Source organism: Aythya fuligula, chromosome 3 (assembly GCF_009819795.1).
Source record: "Aythya fuligula isolate bAytFul2 chromosome 3, bAytFul2.pri, whole genome shotgun sequence".
NCBI lineage: Eukaryota > Metazoa > Chordata > Aves > Anseriformes > Anatidae > Aythya > Aythya fuligula.
The window spans coordinates 60,567,880-60,593,290 of record NC_045561.1 but is presented as its reverse complement, the minus strand read 5'-3'; the positions used below and the strand labels follow the sequence as shown (position 1 = coordinate 60,593,290).

The window sequence follows — 25,411 nt, the reverse complement described above, 5'->3', positions numbered from 1 at the left end:
CTGCTGCAAAGAAGCTGATTTTACCTCAGCACAAAGGGGACTGGAGAGTGGCCTTGGTTTTAGATAAGCAGCTATGAGCAGTTGAGTGGACCAACTGGCTGAATAAATCTTCCTCCCTATGTTCATTAAGCAAGTGTTAATGTCTCCCTGAGTTAGCCAGAGTGGCAAGTTGGGGGAGAGAATACATGGCTCAGCCCAAAGCACAGGATAATGTCTTAACAACTAGAAGAGCTCTGAACAGAGCAGTGGGCTTGAGCTTGCTTCAACCCACACTCCTCCCCAGCATCTGGGACACCCAAAATTGTGAAAGCAAAGCACAGAGACCAGTAACGGGCACACTTGTGTTAAGATCCTACCATCTACTGCAGTTGCTCTCTTGTGTTTGTATAGTTATTTCAGTGCACTGCTGTATCACTTTTCTAAATTAAAGCCCTGTGTAACATCATACATCTTCCAAGAAGAACACCTGGTATTAAGCATCCCACCGTCCATGCAGGGGATACCTGAAAGAACCTGGTCAGAGAGCACTGGACTCCGACAGCACCACCAGAGATCCCACCTGGGGCTGGCTTTCAGCTGGTTCCAGTCGCTAGATAACCTTGTAGTGGCTGAATTAGACCGCCTGCAATCACTTCTGAGGCACAGCTCCTGGTTTAGTTTCACCCCAAACGCAGCCAATTTCCACACTGCCAGAATGCTCCACGCTGTGAAATAATGTATGGTAAGCAGGGCTGCTGAGATCACCACTTTCAAAACAAAGTTCTGGTCTGAGCCACACTGCTAACGTACAGGCACCTGCTATTTTGGTGCACGCAGCCTTTATGGATATGCTACGTTATCTGGAAGCTGTTCTTTCAGCCATTTACTTTCATTCATCTACTGAACACAGATGTTCACGACACTATTTTTGTTAGTGTATAAACACGTTTACATGCCCTTGCCTCTATTAATGTTTCTCCTTCTGGAACACAAACAGTCCACTCTGTACGCAGTGTGAAGTACCACATAGGTGATGGCACTGAGATGTTGTATGGTATCTGCTGTACCCAGACACATAGGTATCCACGCTCTGCTGTAAATGACTGTCACTTCTCAAGAACTAATATGGTTAGGTGTTAGCTCAAGCACTTTCTACTTGCAGTTTTCTGAGCAGTTTTAAAGGTAATCCGTAAAACAGTATTGCAAAATTCCATACGTCTGCAAGCCTTGGGCAATATACAATATATATATTTTAAATAAGCATTCTCTCCTCACCACCCTCTTCGTTTTTCTTCAGTCTGAGTTTCCAGAACAACCACATAAAGCTGAATTGTTGTCTATCACACCAGAACACAAAGAATACATTGCATTACAATGGCACAATTTTCTTGCTGCAGAACTGCAGAAATAAGACACAGACCTAAGGTTTATGCTCAAGCCTTGCCATAAAGGGAAAAGGAGATGCACAGAAACAGCAGGAAATCAAGCCCTGTATGCTTATCTTGCAGTAACTCATTTGTATACCCATACTGAAGGAAAGCTCTCCTGGAGATTTTCAAAGGCAACAGTAAGTTAGTTCAGAAAAATAACTTTTCCAGGAAAAGGTACCTGCCAAAGAACTAACTTCTAATTAATTTTCATGTAATAAAGAGAATTAGAATATTCCTGAAATCCAGTAAAGTTTATCAATTACCCTGCAATGAATGATTCACCTTCTCATTGTTTTCAACCCCTTCATACATCCCTATGTACAAAATATATATAATGTATACGTACATCCACTATATACAGTAGTTTATTATACAAAATAAGTTTCTTGAATATCATCCTATGAAAATTAAAAAATATGGAAATTGAGGAAGAAGATAAAAACTCAATAATCACAGAATCACCATAGGGTTGGAAGGGACCCTTAAGGCCCACCCAGTCCCACCCCCTGCCATGGGCAGGGACACCTCCCACCAGCCCAGGTTGCCCAAAGCCCCATCCAGCCTGGCCTTGAGCACCTCCAGGGATGGGGCATCCACAGCTCCTCTGGGCAGCCTGAGCCAGGGCCTCACTACCCTTTGAATGAAGAATTTCCTCCTAACCTCTAATCTAAATCTTCCCTCTTTTAGTTTAAAACCATATCCTCTTGTCCTGTCATTATCTGACTGAGCAAAAAGTTGCTTTCCATCTTTTTTATAAGCCCCCTTTAAATATTGAAAAGCTGCAATGAGGTCACCCTAGAGCCTTCTCTTCTCCAGGCTGAACAAGCCCATCTCCCTCAGCCTGTCCTCAAAGGAGAGGTGTTTCAGCCCCTTGATCCCTCACGGCCCTCCCTCGCCCTGCTGGCCACACTTCTTTTGATGCAGCCCATTATGCCGTTGGCTTTCTGGGCTGCAAGTGCACACTGACAGCTCATGGAGAGCTTCTCATCAACCAACACCCCCAGGTCCTGCTCCTCAGGGCTGTTCTCAATCCATTCCCTGCCCAGCCTGTATTTGTCCTTGGGATTGCCCTGGCCCAGGTGCAGGACCTTGCACTGGGCCTTGTTGAACCTCATGAGGTTCGCACAGGCCCACCTCTCAGGCCTGTCCAGGTCCCTCAGGATGGCAGCCCTTCCCTCCTGCGTGTTGGCCACACCACATGGCTTGGTGTTGTCTGGACGATAATGATAATTGTCATGAGCTACTTTTATTTTTTTTTTTATTATTATTATTTTTTTCCCCTAAAAACATACTCACAGATCTATTTAGGTCTTCTTCATGGAAGTCTTTTACAAATCTCATAGTTACCATGATCATGTACTAACTGAACAGCTTTCATTACTCCCAAAGATGCAGGAGTACAACCATTATTTGAACTCCCTCCTCCTTTCCCTACATTCGTTTCCATCATGTTATTTAATGATCTTGGTGGTTCTCTACAACTACATGATTATAGCTCACATCTCTCTGTTGCACATCTACATGAAGGAGACTTAGGACTAATTGCAGGAAGAATCCATGCAATGATGATTGACAAAGAAACTCACACTGTGATTAATTTAATTTTAAATTCTTCTTAGAAGTCCATTTGTAAGGAGACGAGTGCCTAAGTCTCCAGTGCACAAGCATATGTAGTTAACCAGGCCTCTTACCACCTATTTCTACTTCACTTTGCAGGTAAAGTAATTGCCGTGACAAAGGAAAAGATTATCCAGCTGCATTTTCCAATGCATGCAACTTCACAGCAAATTACCACTGCCCCCAAATCACTGATGCTAAACCAGGACAGATACAAGAACGCCACCCGAAGACATATTTACATTTCTAAGGCAGAGTCTGCACTGGAGCAGGGGCTGACAGAAGCACCTCAGCTGCCACAGAGGCAGAAACAGAAGAAAGGCTTGAGGGGCTCAAGGCTGCCACAACTCTCAGAGCCATAATTAGGCTGCCTACCATCACCAAGAAAATATCACAAATAAAGACAGCGAGGAACGGAGACGACTCTCTCTGGAAAGTTAATTAGCAAACACGGAACTTGCTGTTAATTGATAGAGAGATGCTTTTCTCCCCAGATATATGTTAAAGGAGCAAGTACGCTGTATGTCTTTCATCAGGGCACGCTGCACATACTTCATGAGCTCAGACTGCTAATTATTAAATTGAGAGAGGCAAAATAAAAGGTGCCTTTCTTCCCATTGATTTTTAGTCACTATTTTGATTATGATTTGAAACCCAGCTAGTTTTAGAAACAGAAGTAGAATTACCTACAAAATGAATGGCCACTCTCTGCTTAAATCCATAAACTGCTTCAAAAAAAAAAAAAAAAGGTAATTACTTAAAATATCAGGAAATGACTTCATTAAGTCTCATCCTTTGTCACACACAGTAGCAGAAAGCAGAAATTATCCTTCCTTAGGCTTGCCTTTAATCTTTTAGCATTTTGCATTCAATATGCTCTTTCTGATCTTGTCAGCGGTTACGATTTCTCTCTTGCGTCCTTACATAAGGGGAGAAGTTACAATAGTGCCAGGCTACATTTCTCTCTACTCGAGTTCTCATCCAGGCCTCAGATTAATGTTGTCCTCCCAACCTTCATGTTTTGGTGTGTTTAGTTAAAAACAACATTCAGCAGTTGGCTATTAAACAGGCATTTCAGGAATGTGGTGGGATGTTCATTACAGTAAACTTTTATCCACTGCCAGGAAATGCAATTTACCTATTCTTTTAATTATCAGACTGGCATATGGGCAGATTAAAAATAGGAAGACAGCCAAAAATAACTATTACTAATCTGAAAAGATGTGTATTTCCTGGAATATAGATGACTTGAACCTGTTCTGGTGGGTCAAGTAAAATGAGATGTTACAAATATTTCTGTAGTTCATCTGCTTAACATACTTGCATTAGCCGTCTATCAGCCGTATGCAACTTCTTCTAGCACTACTGAAGACCTTTTTTAATTCTGATGAGAACCTAATTGATGATCTCCTCCTCCACAGAAAGGTTACTTGTCATTTTAGCTTGCCTGTTCAGTACGGTCAAACTGGCATCCCAGAGGATGCTTCCATCTGATCCAAATTTCCTGTGCAAGAACAAGGCAACGTCTGCCTGATTCAGAGGGAGTCCAATAACCAAGCGTGTCCTTACAGCAGTGCCAAGGTACAGCCACTACGTCCACGTGTGAGGAAGGAGAGGAGCCAAGTTTACACTCTATCCCATTAACAAACAGCCCATAGCAGAACCGGGAGCTCCTGCCATCACACCAGTAGGATTTGTAAAGTCCGCCTGGGTATCCAGAAGCAGGATTTAATTGCCACACCAGTTTCAACTAGATTGGTATGTAAGTTCCAGGGCTGCAGGACGTGGAGATGAAAAAAACGTACATCTTCACTATTATGTACTCATATGGATTTTTATCCCAGCTATTCCCTTTGTAACTATTGTCCCCCAACAATAAAAGAAACAAGTTCAGATTTTGTTTTCTGAGTTTCTAAATATTTTCTCTGCTTGTCCTCTTCCTTGTGTTCGTTCTGTTACAAAACAGCGTACTATCACAAATTCCTGAGGCAAGCAGCAATCACAGGACAGAGGAACTCCTTATTCATAATTTGATTTAATGCCCGGTCACTGAACGTACTTCACTGATTCACGGAAGTGATATTCAGTGCATTGTACGCATAAATATCCAACGTGATTTACCTGCTCCCCAGAATAAATAGCTCCAGACAGGGAATCATCAAGCCAGAAATATAACATACTACAAGACTACATAACCGCTATAGAAGAGAAGATAGAGAAAAAAATTGATTGGAATAAACCTGCAAAATTTACAGCCACGGTGTTTTTGCAGGTTTAGTCCTATTTCCTACTGGATGAGACTTATTGTCATGGAATAATTGTATAAAGTCCCATCACCTTTTTGATGTCACATATGCCTTTCTTTGTGAATGCCTTTGTTCTGCCGAGTACTAGGTATTATTAGATTAACTCTTCCCAAATGAAAGCAGTGCAGTTCATCCGTAGAGATGAAAGATCCCAGAAGCAATACCACAGAGTTGTCTTTAATGCATATTTGGAAAGGCAAATAGAATAGAAAAAAAGCATTCCACGCCTCAGAGAAACACCTGCATGCTTCTTAAAACACATTAAGTTCTTAACGTGTACAAAGACACAGACCTAATAAACAGGGCATACTATTTTACAAGGCAGTTCTAACCCACATTTTTACCTATTAACTTTCCAAGTCATTATACATCTCTATTTAAGAGATGCTGATGACACAAGAACATCATGCCAGCTTCCCTGACAAAAACTGAAGCATTGTAACACCCTGTACTGTAACTGCTCAAGGATTTTCACAGAGACCTTTATAAACAGTACTAGTATAATAAAGATATAAAATCAATGCCTGGAGCACTATTTCCTGACAATATGCTCTGTACATACACAAATTTCCAATAGCATTTGTGGCTTGTGTAAGACTTCAGAAACAACATCTTGCTGCCTCCTACTCGTGGTACCAGTTTGATCCCTAATCCAACAAAGTCTTACAGAGAATCACCTGCTATATAGACCCTGTATGTATAAAGTCTCGAGTGAATATCCACACACAGATATATATCATTTAAATGGCAAAGCAAGTGGAAAAGGCCACATGAAACTCCTTGTTTCTCAGTCACAGTGGAAGTAAAAGATTCTCCTAAAAAGCATTTTTTTTTGCTGCCTTCCCTGAAGTTTTAAAGTCACGAGCTGTTCATTCTCTAACGAAATAATAAAAAGTTTCAGAAAGTGTCCTGAACAAAGAGATAGATGCCTTCCTTACAAGAAACACAACATGGGTGTTTTGATATTATGAGATACCTTACTGAACATTAATATTATCAAAAATACACTCCTTATACAGTCCTGCACAATAAAGATATTCAGCATTCATCATTTTGTGTTTTTTTAAGCAGGGAAGGCTAAACAGTAAAGCTTAGATAATTGCCCTTTTACAAAGCAACATTATTGATATTGCTTCAAAAGTGAGGTAAAAAAGTCTGGATTTGTGAGGAAAAAAACTAATGGCAGAAATACATTCGCCAGTACACAAGTACCTTGTATGTTTAATTACAGTAGTACAGATGCAAACGCCGCCACCTACTACGATTAAACTGAAGTCTACAGTAAGGTCTTCAGATTTTTATTTTTAAATAGCTGAAGGGTTAGGTAAAGCAAGATTCCCCCCCCCCCTTTTTTTTAAAAAAAAAAAAATAAAAAAAAATCTCCCCATCTTTGTAGGATCAGTGTCAAAGATGCTATGGAGCAAAATTAGCTAATCTACACTTCATACCCAGCAAGTATTCATTTTTGGTTGAAAGTATTTCCTCTTCAAGAAATGGCAGTTTGCTGATAGGAAGGATTTTCTTAACTCCAGTAAAAACATCACGTAACTTTAATCCAGCAAAAAATCTGCATCAGGGTAACTATGAGGCAGCCTTACATGGATAGTCACCATCTTACTGAATTGCTTGTTCAGAACTGCGATGATTGGAGAAGGACTGAGGAATAGCTTTGAGAACATAAATGGTGCTTCCATCAGGAAAGGAATATGCTACTTTCCATGTCTACTAGGGATGGGATAAATCATAATAGTCTTAAATTCCCCCAAGAGATTAGAGATTAAATTCGGAAGCAAGGGAAACAAAACCTTTACAGACAAGCATAACTGAACCAAAACGTACGATCTATAGGGTTTGGGGAATCTTTCTTACCAGAATTTTCCGAGAAAAGGTTAAACAAGCATTTATAGTATTTACACCAAAAACTAATCCTGCTTTTGAATCACGGTCTATGTGACCGAGATCTCTTCCAGATGCGCGTTCTGTGTTGGGAGCGCACTGCCAAACCCAGCCAGTTCAAAAGGGAAGTTTTCCAAATTGAAACACGGAATTATCGTGACCGTTTTGACTTAACTTCTACCTTTATTTGAAGAGTTTTAAGTAAAGAAGAAAATTTTATTCCTGGTTTTGAATAAATTGTTATCCATTTTTACACTGACAGCAAGTAAAAAGAACAATAATGAAAATACAATTCCTATCACAGTAGATCTTAAACTCGTTTTAGTGGCAGTTTTGAGGTAGTCCCTGCCACCTGCCCAACAACACTATTAGAAGGCTGCTATTAAAGATTCAGCTCTTTTCATATGCAGTTTATAGAACACACACACATCTAAAACTAATTGCTCAAGTTCTAGTTGTCCAAGTAAGCTAGTAAGTAACTGGGTAATAATTCAAATAAACTACAGAAAACTACATTTTATAAAGGTGATCAGACTTGAGCTATAGCACAAATAAGTTAAGACATGAGTGAAATACACATTGAACTGAATGCACCACCTGAATGTGTTCGCTATCCCAAGAAGTCAATGCGTATCACATCCCAGAACTTCACACTCAAACATATTTGACTGAAATTATCATCAAGACAAAATAAAGGACTGACAGCATAGCAGAAGGTTTAGCATGAGTAGGAAAGCACATCAACGTGATTCTGATTTTCAAAGAGATTCACAGGTAGGAAAAATTAACTATTTCAATCACATCCACTTACTTTGATACACAAAGTTCTTATTAATTAAAAAAAAAACAACACACACCTTATTGGACAGAACTCAGAAGTTCTAGTGAAAATCAGCTCCTATCTGGCACAGTGCTAAGTAGCTCTGCCATTACTGAGGACAAAAACTAAGAACAATCAAGGTCATTGGTTAGACTTACCCAGAACTGTGAGGGTGCTTTTCCTAAGCACAGACACATTATGCCCAGATAAGCACCCATACCACATTTATCTGGAAAGATGACAATTCCCTTGACTCTTACAGTTTAACATAAAAACCAGGGGGTGTCTTTTTTTCAGGTCAGTAAGGTAGTATGTGACTTAACGTGGCAGGTCCGATAGTGATGAAAGAACAGAAATGTGCCTGAAGCAGCTCAAAGTCTGAACAAGGTTTTGCAGTGCTTACAGGTGCTTTTCTTTGCACCCTTGGGAACGTGTGTGATATGCTGCCGGTTAGAGGATTCACTGCGATTTCTGGAAGCTGTGTCTCCTGAACGGCAGATGACCTAGAGGTCACAGGGACTATTGTAAAACAGAAATATTAGAAGTCACGATGTGAATCTTACGCCCACAGTGGTACTGTACGTAAAGAAAATCTACTGTGAGATCAGGAAGAAACAGTGTGGTAGAAGCAAAAGCGCAGAGATGGAGACATCAAAACAGAAGCCTTTAAGGGTTAGCTCAGTGCAGAAATCACTCACTGGACTCTAAAGAAAATACTTTTCACATGAAAAATGGAAGAATACTGTAGAATTTGTGCATACTCAAAAGAAGATACAGAGACCTGATTACGCAGGAAATCATTAAACTGAAAGCTCAAGAAATAGCAAGAGCACAAACCATTCCACTGAAAATACTCTAGGCCACCGATGGTTAATGCATAATAATGTGTCTTCATAGATTCTGCTTACAAGTGAAGAACTTTACCTTGCCAGCATCCATCACCTGATTTCACCAAAAAGTCACTTTACTCCAGCAGAAAGTGACAGTATCATCCAAAGATCACGATTAGCTGTTGAGCTAAGCAAAATCAAGGCAGGATGCTGCATTTAACGAAGAGTTTGGTGAATGTTGTCTGGAGTAAGCAACCGGGCGTGCTATTAAGAAACAGAGGAAACGTCTTGTACTAGAAGAGCACCTGAAATTTTGCTGATGGTGTTTTTCACTGCCAGTGAATACTGATCATATGGTCTCATCAGGAGGAAGAACATCACACAGGTGCTCGATGAAACAGCAAACAAGTCCTTCAAAGGCTGCTGAGGTCTTCATACACACAATGACTCCTTGCAAGGGATCGTACTCTAACTCCAACAAGAAAAATAAAGACGCCTTCTGAAACACTCTTTTGTCATTAGATTAAGACAGTCTGGGTTTGGATAAATCCAAAAGTTGTAGTTGAAGGATTTAAGAAAGGCTTTATTTCCAACTTCTATGGACAGAACTGAAGATTATTTCAGTCATTTTGAGTCTGAAGAGAAAGCTAAGAATGTAGATACTAAAAGCAAGGAAGATGACAACAGTGAAGAACGTGACAGCATCATAACATTGTGAAGAAAGAGCCTGAGCTATAAAAACCAAACAACAATTCAGGCGCATGAAGAAAGTCAGAGTAACTTCCAGTACAGACAAATCACTGGTGATTACCTGTAATCAGTACGCAATAAAGTAATAAAGTTTTCGCTAATGATTATCAGATTAGTATTTCCCAACATTATCAAGACCTAACCTAGCACGTTAAGACATGAGCGGAGAGGAGGAGAAGTGGGGTAGGACCTGAAGGTATCAAGGTAGTTTTCTCATAACAGGCAGAAAACAGTGACAAGATAACCAACAGATGAGGCAAAAAAGCACAGGCTGAGTTCTTGAGGAAGGACAGCACAGCAGCCCAGATTATTTTCAGAGTTTTAATGTAACTCACTAGTTGTTGACAACTTGCGCATCAGTACAACAAACCTGACAACCTCTTAGCTCGGGAGAGTTTGTACCACAAAGTACAGCAGGAGAAAAAATATCCTCTGTAGGAGATTCAGAAAATAGATGAGAAGTCAAAACTAGTAACGGAGGGAAGACTGATAATATCAAAGATGCAACACACCAGCTACAGAAGGATACTCAGGGTAAGCAGAGGTACCCTCAAAGACCTCACAACTAATTAGCTAGAAAAGAAATTTTGTTACCAATTTAGCATTTAAGAAAATAAAGATTACCACGGTCAGCGAGCAGTGGAAAGGAGCGCAGCACTTACTGAATATGCCCCCTGGCATCATGTTCCCCTAGCTCTCAGGGGAAAAACAGATAAAAGTCATTTTGCTCTTCTGTAACTAAATACAATCAACAGATACCCTTGAAGAGCAAAGCCTGGAAAGAATCTAACCAGCTACGGCATGGCGACAAGAAAAATCCCTCCTTGGACCACTCTGAACTCTTGCAAAATTCACACTCTCAATTTCTAGTCGCTCCAGCTGAAGATGCTTGTTTTGTCTGCCCGTCTGCACACACAGTTTGTTGACAACATAACTGTTTGCCATGAATTTGCTAATTACGAAATTGCAACACAAGAGCATGAACCACAATTAAAAAGTCATTCTACATATATCCGTAACAATGAATTTGGCTTGATAACAATTAAAAATAATGCTCTCTACCGCATCTTGACAAGGGAGAACACAACAATTATGCAGATATGGTACGAGATCAAGGTACCGTCTATAATCCACTTAAAATTTAAGAATAATTGTAATGTTTCACTGTGCAGTCAGCTGCAAGGACAGAACCCAAATATTTATAGCTAATGGAATGCTTCATATAAAATTCATCAAAGTAAACTTTATTCTTCCGAGAGAAAAAAATGTTCTGGAATAACATTATTTTCCATCAAGGCGCAAGGTTTTCTAGTGTAAGGGTCCTGGTTTTCTGTGCTTCCAACAACTAATCTACAATGCTGGGTTATAATAGTTGGAATAGTTTAAACAGATTTCTAAAATCTAGATAAAGGATTTGGCTGCACATCTCCCACTTCATTTAATGAGAGTAGGATAGTTAAATCCCTCATTTCCCTTTGAATCCAAGTCTCTTTCAGTGCTCTACTGCAGATTCTTTAGCTTCCTCCAGTATGTAAATATGCTTATTTCTCACACATTATGCTACCAACTTTATTAATAAAAAAAAACAATTTATGGCTACAAGCTATATGGTTGCTGGTCTCTCCAGTGTCAACACCTGGCAAAATCAAATAAGGACACGAGATTTCCAAGTAGTTCTGCGTACTTACTTCATGCCTAGAAACTAGAGCATTGAAAATAAAGAGAAACAACAACCCCAAAACACGTACGTGAAGTCACACTGAGATAAACACTAAAATGCTTTTTCAGCACAACACTTCCAGACTGTTAAGAGATGCTTGGTTTTATACATATGGTCAGACCAATTATTATTCTTGTACGTATACACATTAAAAGACTTTATCCTAGAAATCACAGCAGGTGCACTTAAACTTATTTAAAACACAGACTTCCGAGATTGCTTTTACCATTACATGAATCTTCTATAGCCTCTGTCACGTAGTGCATGCTCAGTAGCTAAGCCTACTACCTAGATCACGAATGCATTTTTGTGTTAGCTCCAATGAAGCATTAAAACCATCAAAGAAGCTGAAGAGGTATTTTGGCACTACCAGCACAGGTGAACAGATTAAGAAACCAAAAACACCTCCGTTGAACCAGCAGGAAAAGCCCCCACCCAACAGCATTACCACTCGTTACATCGAGCATCTGTTTAGACCTCAGCCTGAAGTGTGAAAAGCAGCATCTTTCAATACTGCCTGGCACGTCTCCACTCTCAGTGTTACACATCAGTCTCCAGCCTGCAGAAACACACACAGCCTTCCCACTAACCTTGGTATAGAAGTGACGGTAACACATCTCCAGATAGCATAGATTTTTATCTAAGTCAATGTCTACGTAACTTTTTGGTACAGAAGACTTGTTCGGAAAAGGTGCGAGTTTCAGAAAGAATTAACAAATTCAGGCCTTACAATGGACCTCTATTAGTAGCCACTAAAATTATAACCATAATAATTAGGTTTTGCTCAACTTTAACATCAAGTAACTACAATGTCACTCCTTAAGCACACGCAAGCATAATTTAAGCGATAAATTTGCTTTTGACACTGCTGATCTACTTGGTAGCAGTCACAAACGGTGTCTTCATTCCCACTTACCCAACCCCATCAGATCACGAACAGCTCATTCAAAAGTCAGAAGCGGGCCAGAGGCAGGAAAGCCAGATTTCCACCTCAGCATGTCCAAATTTAAGAAAGTGGTCACAAAGCTTGAGCAGGCTGAGAACAAACACGGCGATCTGAGCCAACCTAAACCCATCTCGTTCCCGTGCATCTATGCAGGCATCCTACCCCAGTGCAGCGTGATAAATTTTGGTGAAAGAGAACCTAAAACACAACTGCTGTATATGTGACATGAAATATGAGAACGGTGCATGCTCAAAATATTTAGTAGTGAATCTCCCTGGTTACCAAAAAGTAGTGCCCAGTTTAATCCAGAAGTGACAGACATGCAAATGAGCACGCTACAATGGCTACCACCAGGAATAAACTCTTTAGAAGAGGAGATATAAAATCACAAATGAGACAGGAGTAAAACCGATCTTTGAATTGCCTCCTGGCCATTACACCTTTTGGAAAGTTGTCTATGGACCACGAAGGGTTGGCCGCAACACGTAAATAGATGTTACCACTGTTATTGGATATGCTGGTTGTGAAAATTGAGATTGAAGCTGAAGCAGTTTTTGCAAATTTCAGTGCTTCAGGAGTAAAATACGTAAGAATTTGTTGTACAGGTTGTGCCATACCCAATGCTGGATGAAGAAGGATACATAAGAGAAACGGGGATGATGTTTAAGCGCGTAGATGACCAAATGGGAGCAGCCGGCCCTAGCAGCAGGCAACGCCATGAAGTTTGCTCAGCCAGGGATGCTCGGCGGGGTCACCAGTTCAGGAGAGGCACCTGCCGAGGGCCCTGCCCGGGGCCTGGCCATGCCCAGGCACCCACACAATGGTGCTGAGCCTCAGCCCCCAGGCGGGACCCGGCTCCCTTGACAGGGCGAGAGGCAGCCCCATAAACCTTCTGCTGTCCCCAGGGGCTCCAATTCAGCCCCCTCACCCGTTGGGGGGCGAGACAGGGAAGGGGAAGAGGAGGAGGAAGCAGCAAGGGGGGGGGGGCTCCCCATGGCTCCTCACCCCCAAACCCCAGCCTGGGGAGGAGGAGGAGGAGGAGGCAGGCGGGGAGGGGGGGCCGGGAACAAAGGGCCCTGGGATAAAGCCGAGCGGCGGAGCGCAACAAAGGGGCCCGCAGCCCGCCGGGGGGAGGCAGGGAGGCGGCCCGGAACCCCCGGGGGGATGAGGGGATGAGAAAAGGGGGGGGGGGGGGGGGGGGGGGGGGAGAAAAGAACCGTTGGGAGCCAACCGCCCCCGGCCAACCGCCACCACCCCCCCCCCCCCCCACAGACACACACACACAGTGAGGGGAGGGCAGGGCAGGAGGGGGCCCCGCTGACCTGGCAGAGCTGCTGGCAGTACTCGCTGGCCGCCTGCACGGCGGGCTGGCCGCTCTCCCGCAGCCCGGTCTCCAGCTCCAGCAGCCGCTCCCGCAGGCGCCGCAGCTCGGGCAGGCCCCGCCGCCCGCTCTCCGCCGCCTCGGCCTCCTCGTCCGCCATCTTCGCGCCCCGCTCCGGCGCGTACGCAGCGCCCCCCCCCCCACCCCCACCCCCACCCCCCCGCCCCGTGCTGCACCTCCCCCCCCTCCCTCCTCTCCTCCTCCCTCTCGGCCTTCCCGGCCCCCTCCTTCTTCCTCCTCCTCCTCCTCCTCCTCCTCCAACCCCCCCCCCGCGCCGCGTCACGTGATTACACAATGCCACGTTCCGGGGAGGGGTCACGTGCCGCGAGGGGAGGGGAGGGGAGGGGAAGGGGGGGGGAGGGAGCGCGCTCCCGTCTGCCCGCCCCCGCGCGCGGTCACGTGGCGCCGCGCCCCGCCCTGCCGCCGACGGGTTTTGGCGGCAAATGGCGCCTCCTCCTCCTCCTCCTCCTCCTCCTCCTCCTCCTTCACACGGCTGTGCCTTCCATTTTGTGCGCCCTGGGGAGCCCCCGGGGGGTGGGGAGGGTGCTGTGTCTGCCCCAACAGCCCAGGGAACACCCTCGGCTCTTGAGGACACCAGAAGTGCTCATGGTGTTCAGTCACGCGAGGGGAAGATGGATCCGTGGTCCCCAAGCTTGTGTGGATGTGTGAGAGTCACAGAATCACAGAATTTCTAGGTTGGAAGAGACGTCCAAGATCATCGAGTCCAACCTCTGACCTAACACTAACAGTCCCCACTAAACCATATCCCTAAGCTCTACATCTAAACGTCTTTTAAAGACCTCCAGGGATGGTGACTCCACCACTTCCCTGGGCAGCCCGTTCCAATGTCTAACAACCCTTTCGGTAAAGAAGTTCTTCCTAACATCCAACCTAAAATTCCCCTTGCACAACTTTAGCCCATTCCCCCTCATCCTGTCACCAATTAGCGTTGGAGTCATTAGGGTTGGAGGAGACCTCCAAGCCCATCTGGTCTAACCATCCCCTACCACCAATGTCACCCACTAACCCACGTCCCCAAGCACCACATCCAGCCTCTCCTTCAACACCCCCAGGCATGGTGACACCACCATCTCCCTGGGCAACCCGTCCCAGTGCCTGACTGCTCTTCCTGAGCAGAAATGTCTCCTCATTTCCAACCTGAACCTCCCCTGGCGCACCTTGAGGCCATTCTCTCTTCTCCTATCACTACTTGCCCATGGGATGTCTTTATAGGACATCGTTCACAGTGTTTCATGCCCCATGGGTTGACTGCGTGATGGATGGTGTTGTGCTCTTCGCACTGCTGGTGTTACATGCAGGAAGGGAGGCAGGAATGCATTCCTGCAGGGAGAGCGCAGGCTGACACAATCGGGTGGTTTCTCCCAGCCAGCCAGCAGTGAGAGAAGGTGCACAAGCTAACCTGGGCATGTCACCTCATCTGGAAAACAAGGAATGCTCTGGTATCTTGCACTAGCTTAAATCAGGCTTCTCATTTTTTGTCTGAAAGAGACCATTACCTGCAGGTCCCTTGGCACTTTGTCCAGTCTTGCTCAGGCCCCAGTTTATTATGGCCTTCTACTAACCTCCTTGTGTGACCATCACACCGATTTGGTGATTGCATTCTCTTTTTCCAGTCATGAAAGGAAAGCAGCACTACCTATCTCTTGCATGCTGTTGAAAGCTGAGGTGTCTGATGGAATGAACACTACTAAGAGTTGGAAATAAAAGAGGTTTGTAAGAGATTGTAGAAACTCTGGCCTGTAAGTGTACAAGTTCACAGTGATGGTATTGAATATGCAGAACTTTGGAGAGAGGCCTGGGGGTCATGCTCAAAATAGACCCCGTCTCAAGTCACAACAGTAAACCCGAAGTGGTATGTTTCCAATTTCCAAGATAAGTATCTTATCTGTGGTTATAAGCCTGAAAGTCTTGAACGCTTAGTATACACAACGGCCATTCAGTCCCAAGTGGAAGGGAAAACTTTCAGCTTTCACATTTTAGACTTACTGTGGTACCAGAAAAATCTAACAGCATGTATTCCTCACCGCCAAACTATGTATTGCACCACTACTGATGAGTGATGCAAATACTAGTAACAACTGTACAAAAGCCTACGTACTCTTTCTAAATCACTTAATTTCTCTGTGCAAGCTAGAATAATATCTCTTCTGGATAGCTCTTTCAGTCGTATATTGCCCTATTTGTAGTTATTTTCACTTATGGGTAAACCACAGTAGCCAAGTTCATATTCATAGTCTGTCATTGTTCTAGCTTGCTGTCTTGTTTCCTCTTTGCCCAGAGGGTTTTCTGAATTGAGGCCGGGCCAGGATGGGAGGAGAAACAGAGAACATGCATTTCTTGCTTATACAAAAGATTAGTGCTCAGAGAGGGTAGAGTAAGCATCGTTTGTTTTGTTCTCATCAGGATCAAGTGGAAAGGAGCCTGCCCTTCATCTGTCCTGCTCTGAAGAGGACTTGTGTAAAGGTCTCCGGGGGCCTTATGTAAGGGAGGACTCCTGTCTTTAGTCGTGGTTCAGAGGCTGTTAATTGCTAAGCTTACACCTAAGGGACCAAAGGAGGAGTTACTAGAAGGAAAGACCCCAAGCAGCTGTGAATGAAAGAGGGATTCTCCTTTTTTTCCTCTTTGACAACAATAAGAATATGATGTCAGCTACTGAGGCAAGTGTATCAGTGGCCTGAAGAAGAGGTACAAAGACCAGGTACAAAGCTGTGATGTTCATCCAGTCTTTGAATCCTGACAGAAGCTACAGTGTGGTAAGTAGAACTTATGGAAGAGAATAACAGCTGCCTCAAAATGGTAGGAGTGACAGAGACCCTACAGAGAAGAATGGCTTTTCGGGTACTCATTTTCTCCATGGACTTGGGGGGTAGACTACAAGACAGTAACAAAAAGGGGAATATAAGACAGAGGAGACTGGCTATTGCAGGGGAAGTACGGTCAAGGAATGGACTTGTTACACTGTAAAATACACAGAAGAGACAAACAGAAGAGGCAGAAGACCGTGGAGGGGGAAGGTACAATGAAATCCCATGGGGGAGTGGGTTGAGAAGAGTCCACGGAAGAAAAAGGGGATGGAGACTGTTGGAAAGAACAGAGTAAAGATGGAATACTGAAAAGGGAAGAACCTGAGTTTTGCACTGGTACAAAGATGGAATTTCTTGTTAAGAGGAATCGACAGGCTTATTACTAGGGTGTGCCAGAAATAAAGATTTGAAATAAGGACTTGTAAAGATTCTTCATCATCAAAAATTCATTTGGGATTCAGATATGCTCTTCCCCACTCTTGCCGCTTCCTTGACCCGAGTCAATATATGCACAGCGTGGTGTTTTCCTGGCTCCGTGTTTCAGTTATTGTGTCTCAGATAAACCCGTCACCAAGAAGAGGCATGCCTTACGGCTTTTCAGGTACTTTGGTTGTATGTTTTGGGATTCCTGATCTAAGCTCTCCTGCATGTAGATTATGTACTGATCAGTGTTTTGAAATAGCTTTAAAAAATGAATCAAGTTGTGTAATATCATAGAATCATTAAGGTTGGAAGAGACCTCCAAGCTCATCTGGTCCAACCATCCCCTACCACCAATGTTACCCTACTAAACCATGTCCCTAAGCACCACGTCCAGCCTTTCCTTGAACACCCCCAGGGATGGTGACTCCACCACCTCCCTGGGCAGCCATTCCAATGCCTGCCAGCTCTTCCTGAGAAGAAATGTCTCCCCATTTCCAACCTGAATGTCCCACTATTGGTTTTAAAATGCTGGAAGAAGAAAAAGCCAAGTGAACAGGAGTACCAGAGGTGAAGACAATGGACGTCAAGGAGAGAAAGTTGTTTTACACAAAATAGCAATGAGAGTGCTTCTTAGATTGTATGTAGCTGACACTTGGGAGGAGAACTGTCAACTTTCCTAGGGAGAATGTCATATTGGCAAGGAACAACTACGATGTCTGTCTGTCACTGGAGCCCAGGAAACAACATTGGAGTGATTAAAACTGATTCTTAAACTAGGTCCTTTAGGGATACCAGAAGATAGGACAGACTAGAAATTGGGACAGGAGCACAAATAATAAGACATGATGTTTTGGAGGCAGAAGAAATTGTTAGAGGAATAGAATTTGCAGTGTGATAGGTGTTAAAGAAAGAAGCCATGATAAAAAATATATATATAAAGTCAAATTTGTTTGAATCATGGTTGGGGGAAGCTGGCAAAGACCTTCTGTTAGTATGAAGATGTGCCAGAGATGTTTCAGTTCAAGTCTGGAGATGAATAGTTTTCATGAGATTATTAGGAAAAATACCAACCTGGAGCAAAAGTAGGTTGATAACTGAAGTTCTTAATTTCAAAGGTCAGACTTTGAGAAATGAAGGGAATGAGTTAAGGATGACAACTGCATTTAGGTGGTTGAGGACTTGCGTGTGGAGAAGGCTTGGCATCTGTCAAGTCCCTGCAAAGCAGTATCTGCAATTCGTATCTCAAACAAGAGGGATGGCTGCTCCCAGCTGGATAAATAGCCACTTCAGAAGAGTTATTGGAAACAATCAAAAGCTTGAAGGGAATGGAACAAAATTATTGCTTAAAAATATGAAGAAAGGCAAGAACAAAGTGAGAATTGTCAGAAGCCCAGCTGAGTTTTCTTACAAAGGAAATTAAAGCAGGGGCTAATGAGAAAGAAGATATGGAAATGAATTTTTCCACATTTGAGATGAAAGCAAAAAACCTATCGCATACCCATCTGAAACATCAGAAGATATTTATTCAGCCAGAAACTGCCATTAATGATGTAGGTACAAAAATACGAGCTGTAATAATGAAATTTGCTGATGACGTGAAATAGTGAGACATTTTCAATAAGAGAGCAATCAAGACTGGATGACCTTGAAAACCTAAATAATAGTATGGGATTAATTTTAATAACACAAGGTACAAGGAGACTGATAGCAATACTTTCTGCAAAGGGAAAACTGATCAGTTGGGTATGACTGGATAGAAAGTGCTCATTGTGTTAGTTGAGAATGACTAAGTCATAGATATGATCCATGTGAAAAGAAAAACAATCCCCCTCAAAAAAAAAAAAAAAAACAAAAAAACAACCTCCACCAACGCTAAAATCATACGAGATGACGGGCCACATATTTCCATTAGATATTGCAGATAAAAATAAAACAAAAACGTTGGTCTCATCTCATGCGAAACAGTTTGTGCAATCGTGGTCAATATTGTTCAGAAAAGATTAGATTGCACTGCAGGAGGTGCAGAGAAGGACTCTGAGGATGACAAGTAGAATGGAGAATGCGTTTTGTGGGAGAAGAATAAAAACAGTTCTTTTGGCTCACTGAAATAAAAGGTGAAAAGTATGATTTTCGTCTGGGAATACTAAGCCATTAGGACAAAAGGCTTTTCAAGCAAAGGATGGTACTGGGTGAAGAAAACTTGCCGTTAAGTTCTGAATGCGTTGGAACAGACATAACTATCATGTTAGACAATACATACTGCTGTTTCCAAGGAGCTTAATGTGATCCTCCACAGTGTTATAAAGGAAACTTTGTGAAAGAGTCAAAAGGCAGATCTGCGCAAGGCAGCAATGTAAAGGATCTGATGATGAGAATCGATTGCAAATAAATTCCAAAAGGGGAACAAAATTCATCCCTTGTATTCACATCTTCCTTACTGCTGCCGGCTGGGGCTGTTTTCACCTGTATTCAAAATCACCTGTGTAGGTTTGTGTATTTCTCAGTGATCAAAGCAGCCTAAAAGTCCCTCAGGAGGAAGAAAATAAGTGTGCAGAGTCTGGTCTGTAGGTTGTCTCCAGCGTGAGCTGAGAAAGGAGAAAGAGGATGTTGCAAAACCTTTCAGATTGCCTGGAGAGTCCAACTTTCCAGAGGGAGCAAATTATTGATGAGAGAGGACAGCGCATGCAAAAAGCACAGCTGGACGGAGCTGTTTTCTCAAAAGAGAACCTCTCAAAACAGTTTCGGAGCTGTGTGAGAAGAAGGGGAGTGGTTATGTTCTCATTTTAAGTAATGTAATAGAAACCGCAGTACTGTTACCTGGAATTAAAGGTGCCTTTCTAGCTTTCCATTGTCTTTTCTGTTTATCATTGCTCACTAACTGATGCACACTGCCTGCATGCTCAATAGGTGCTTGCTGATCTAATGAATCTAACAGAGTTCTAGCTGTACTTGAAGAAATTACTGAAAGAAAGAAACGGTGTCCTGGAGACTGGTGTGTTTTCCCATCATTGCATGCTCCTTCGTTCCCTTTGCTATTTTGCAAAATAAACATTTAAATTAAGCAGGCTCCACAGAAACGCCTTTTTTTCTTCTTCTTCTTCTTCTTTTTTTTTTTTTCTTTTACTTTTTTTTTTTTTCTTTTTTATTTTTTCTTTTCTTTTTTCTTTTTTCTTTCTAATCGTTGTCTGTAAGAAGTGGATCTTTTTTCATGAGCACAGGAACAAAAGCTTCGCTGAGCATCAGGATGCGGCAGCTCTTGTGAACAACTTCGGGGAGGAGGAGTGAATGGGGAGTTTGAAATAATGACTGCCAATATCCTGCTGAAGGTAAAGGAAGCCTTTGCTGGCAGGTGTGAGGTCAATTAAAAGGTGTGACAGGTGTGAGGTCAATTACAAGAAGGTTTATTTCTTTATTTTGGTCTGCTTTTTGTATTCCTGACTTTGCAATTTAGCTCTTTTTTAGTCAGCTTAGTACCTAGTGGTACACTACACAGCTCTTTGCTGTCATAAAGCATAAAAACGCTTCTCGAAAGAGCATTTTACAGCAACGTTTGTATTTTAAGGAAGACTATTTCTTTGATTTTTTTTTTTTTCCAGCAAATTAATAAGTGAAAGTCTGTGGTGTAGTACAGATCCAAATGTCAACAGAAGGAAAAAAGAGGTACGCCTGCAAAGGGCAGGAAGAGGAGGCAGAGGGATGGATTTTAAACAAGGGTAGTATAAATGCCCTGTAATCCCTTACCATTCTCTTACTGATGATGAAGTACATGTACTGCCTGTTACAGAAATATTGATTGCAATCAGATGATAAAACCATTGCACAGAGAAAGAAACCACTGCAGTGAAAATGAAAAGATGGAAATGTAATGAATTCTTGATTCAGAAATGATTTATTGGAATCAAATGAAAAAGTCATTCTTAGAGCTGAGAGGTAGTCATGGGAATAACAAAATGCTGAAAGAATATAGCCATTTTTAAATAAAATTCATTTCAAACTATGTATTTATCTTCAACAGCCATCCCACACTTTTCATCAACATTCCTTATGCTGCAAATTTTCCTCTCACAGCCTTAGCTTTACTTACAATTAATCCATTGGTATTATAGTGATGGAGATTCTTGCTGGAATGCATTAACTTCCTCCTTTAAATCCCCCCTGAGGCAAACCACTTGAAAAATATTTCCTTTGTCTAGGACACACAGTTTAGTAGCTCTCTTCTTACGGGGAGATAGCAGTTCTTTTGCAGTGATTTATGCATGCTATTCAAATACAAAAACTGCATTAAATTATGTTACATTAAAAGATCTGAGACACGCATGCCATTACTTAGGCACAGTTGCAGGAGGAAAAATGTAGGGCTGATCCCGTTGCCGCTCAAGCTCACAGAAAGATTGAATGATTGAGACACGAGCTTACTGGGAGTTGAGTAACTTTTACCTAGAGAGGCCAAACAATTATCTTTCAGACTCAGTGATGACCTGTGATGTACACAAATACACCTTTAGTATTTTTAGTAGTCATACATACGAGGTTGCTGCGTGCTCTTTTGGAAGATTTAGGATCAGGACTTCGGGAAGGAGGATTTCACATTCTCTGAAGTAGCCTGGTTTAGTGCTTAGCAATTCTGCTTGAATGTGTTGAATACCCAACTTAAACCTCGGCTGCAAATTGATCTGATCTTTGTCCTGCCTTTAGTTGTCCCCATGGAACAATGGCCGCCAAATCTTTTATGGCTGCTATCTACACTTTGAAGTGCTTCTACAGTGCTCCACCTTGATCTCATCATTTCCAAGTTTCCTGCTTTATTCCTAAATTCCTTCGGCTGTCCTCGCAGTTAGTATTTCCTAAGCTTTCCTTGCAGTTGTACGCCCTCCTTGGAAGTGGGTTGTCCCCCTGTGGGTTGTCGTTACCCTCCCTGGGGTGCAGTGACCAGTTCTGGACAAAGTACTGCTCCTGCTGGGACTTCGCCAGAGCTGAGTAAAGTGGAGTGATTACTTTTTGTGTCACACATTACATTGTCGATGCTTTAGTTTCTGATCTCCCACGTTGTTTTCTGCCTACGCAGCCATTTCCTATTCTATATTTAATTTTTGTTCCTCGTTAGATTTCTTTTTGCAGAGTGGACCACTTTGTAATTGCCTGGCTTATATCTAGTCTGGTCGGTTTTAAGCTGCTTCTTGAATTTCTGGGGCTTGTTTTCAGTGCTCTTTCCATCCTTCAAAGCACTTTGCACTTTTTCCCAACCTGATGTCATCACCAAACCATGGAAGCACACCCATGGTCCGTCATCCAAGGTGTACATGGAAGTGGTGAATAAAGCTGGCCCCAGGACAAACACCTGGGGCTGTCCTCTGGAGAAACCTTCCCAGATTGACAGCAAACCACCCGTTACTGCACTCGGAGAAGATTTTTTCATATGTTGCACCTACTGATTGCCTGTGAACATGCTGCCTCTCAGCAGACTGAGGAAGATGCTGTGCGGAACAGCGTCAAAAGCTCGTCATTGTCAAGATGCATCATATCTGCTACTTCCCACTTATTTGCTAGGGCAATTATCCTGTCAGAGAAAGAGCTTAGCTTCAACTGATATAATTTTTTTCTTGACAAACCCATTTCAACTATTTTTTTTTTTAAATGATTATCATCATCTTCCAGGTATTTACAAATTTTGTAATACTTTGTTTTGTTTCAAGGAGTAAAAGTCAGATTGACAGGTGTAAAATGCTCTGAGTCCTCCATCCTCTCTTTTAAAAGTAAGTATTGGATTTCTACTTTTCTAGGGTTCGATCCTTTCTTGCTTACTCTTATTTCTTGAAAATGATCATTAACAGTGCAAAGATTACTGCAGAGAGTTCTCTGAACACTTACTGGGAATTTTGTCATAGCCTGCTAACTTAAGCACTGATAACATTTTTTTTTCTTTCGTCTTTCCAGCATCACGGGATCAAGGCTGGGCTGTCTAAGCTTATACTCAATGATTCTGATGCGATTGGCCTGATTCTCGAGTGTGTGTGGTTAGTGTCAAAAAAATTGTGGTAATCAGCAAAGCATGTGTGCTTATGTACACCCCTGCTCAGCCGGCTTGTAAGTACGTGATTAAGTGCTGCTGAAATCCCTGGGACTTACTACATTAGTGAAGTTAATGAGACTTCACACCAGTAACTGCTCTGCAAACAATCACAGGCTGCTAAACTAGGGACCTGGTGTGATCCCATGCCCTAGGTCATGTTTGAATGTCTTCTTGTTGGAAACTATTTCTCTGCTTGCCCAGATGAAAGGAAAGAGTGTGTCAGTGGGGAAAGAGAGCAGAGGTGAGCACAGTCCCAGGTGAGTGCAAGCCAGTTGTGTGCAGAGGTGTTAAATTAGGGTGTGCATCTGCCTACCCTCAAACACTGCATCTGTGCTTCAGGCCTTGAGCAGATGGATGTGACGAGCTCCATGCCAGATGGGGAAGCACGTGCAGAGGCACCCATGCGGCGCTGGCTCCACGTATAGACATGATATAGATGCACCAGGACATCTCTGTGCCTCTGACGATAAGCCTTGCGTCACAGCTGAGCTTAGTAATTCCAGGTGGGCATCATGCTGCTGTGCCTGCTTCTTTTGGGACCAAGCTGGCATGTTTGTATGGGCACACCACTCTAGTGGACGTGCTGATGCAGTTCAGTGCTGGCCGGATGTGTCTAGATCCTGGGCTGATGTGCCTTGGCCTTTTTATATCTGCTTTCAGAATCTCAGTATGTTTACTGAGAAAAGTTGTTGTGGTTGAAATAGGGAATAGGCAAAGAAGATTCAGGCAGGATGTTAAAAAATGAGCTTGGGGGCTCCTGGGGCTTGCTGTGAGCTCTGTCTGGCCAGATGTAAGAATGTGCAGTGCAGCTGTAGATACCTACATCTGAGCTAGTTGTCTAGCTTCCCCTTAAAACCAAGGAGAGTGGTCAATTCATCTTGTCATGACAGAGCTGTCAAAAAGAGGTTTAAAAATGCCTTTTTTTTCTCATCTGATTCTGAGGGAATCTAGAGAGCTAGCTCGGGTGTCTCTATGGCATTGCAGTTGCCCTCATTTGATCAGGCAAATCCCAGCCTTATTCAAGTCAGTTTTGCAGAATGTGTAGCCATACCCTCAAGGATATATCTCAAATATGGTAAACATGAAAGTATCTGTTCATTTTTTTTTTTTTTAAACTTCTGAGCCCTACTCTTTCATCTGCATTCAATTTGATTTTGTTAGGCTTTAATTTGCTAGACTGATGAATCACTTTCTCAGTGGTTAGTGCTTGCTCATTCCTCATTTGTAGATGGTGCTGATTGCAACTTTGTACGTAGGATTTGGTTGAGTGCTGGGAAGCATACACACAGCATTAAAACTTCTTGCAGACATTTTCTAGACCACCATCCAGATGCCTTGTGGCCCAGCAGTGGTTCACAGACGGCAGGGTAAGTAACTCTGATGTAAATTAAAGGCAGGCTCAGAGGACTCCTTTGCAGGGCCATTGGTACAGCCCAGGAAATTGGACCCATTGTTTGCTACATTCCCTGTCCAGCCAGGCTGCGCAGAGCAATTCTGTAAGCTGTGCTCTGAGGAGTACTGATCGTATCTATGCATGTGAGCCCTAATTCACAGTTTCCTCAGGACAGCCACTGGTGCTTTTTAAAGCTCTCTGTTATGGGTATGAGGGCTGAGAAGTTCCCAAGGACACCGCTTCCTCTGTTCTCCCACTCATTAAAGCAGGAAGAGCTACAGCAGTTAGGAAACTGTTAAAACAAAGACGTGGGCACCAACCTTTACTTTTCCCTGTCAGAGTGAGCTGATTTCACACATGCAACCCTTTAAACCAATAAATCAATGGCAAACTTGTGACCTTATTTGCTGTAATGAATCAGTTGTATTGCCGTGTTCTGCACCATATCAAAGAGCAGCAAATCTGGTTTAAATGGCCAGTGTGCTCTGCCTGCTTCAGTGTTGCAGTAAAGTACTGTTTAAAGTAAAAAAAAAAAAATATATATATATATTTACTTTTAGCTCGCTAAGGCATATCAAATATTAACATTTGTTACTTACTGGTACTTTACGTGGTAGTGCTTGTTTATAGCTAGTGGGAGTGACAAACTTATGCTCTCTCTGAATTTCCTATCTAACATTTAGATACGGCATTTTAAATGTTTAAAAAGTATGGAGAAAGAACTCTAAAGGGCATCCCAGGAAAAAAAGCAGTCGGCTAATGAATGGTGGTTAAAATACTAAGATGTTTTTATTGCTAGCCAAAAGCTCTGGCTACATGCTTGGAATAGTGTGCAGCACGCTCCTGAGAAAGAAATCAACACCCCGAATCTGGAACTGAGGCTTTGTTTGCAGAGGCTTTTGTGGCACTTAGGAGACTTGGTTTTCTCCAGTCACTGCGTTTAACTGCCTGTCCCAAATGCTCTAAAAGCTGAAGGAGCTCAATATGTATTTCTGTGACATCAAAACAAGTACCGTTAACTGCAT

At 42.7% G+C, this 25,411-nt stretch overlaps 1 protein-coding gene across 1 annotated transcript in view; it reads right to left on the bottom strand.

The window, feature by feature from the left end:
- Positions 1 to 13,744, bottom strand: part of ZNF292 (zinc finger protein 292) — a 56,838-nt gene extending 43,094 nt beyond the window's left edge. The window contains exon 1 of the mRNA XM_032183784.1: positions 13,617 to 13,744. The gene's annotated coding sequence lies outside the window, so the exon portion shown is untranslated. The remainder of the gene's footprint in view (positions 1 to 13,616) is intronic.
- Between the last annotated feature and the right edge of the window lie 11,667 nt (positions 13,745 to 25,411).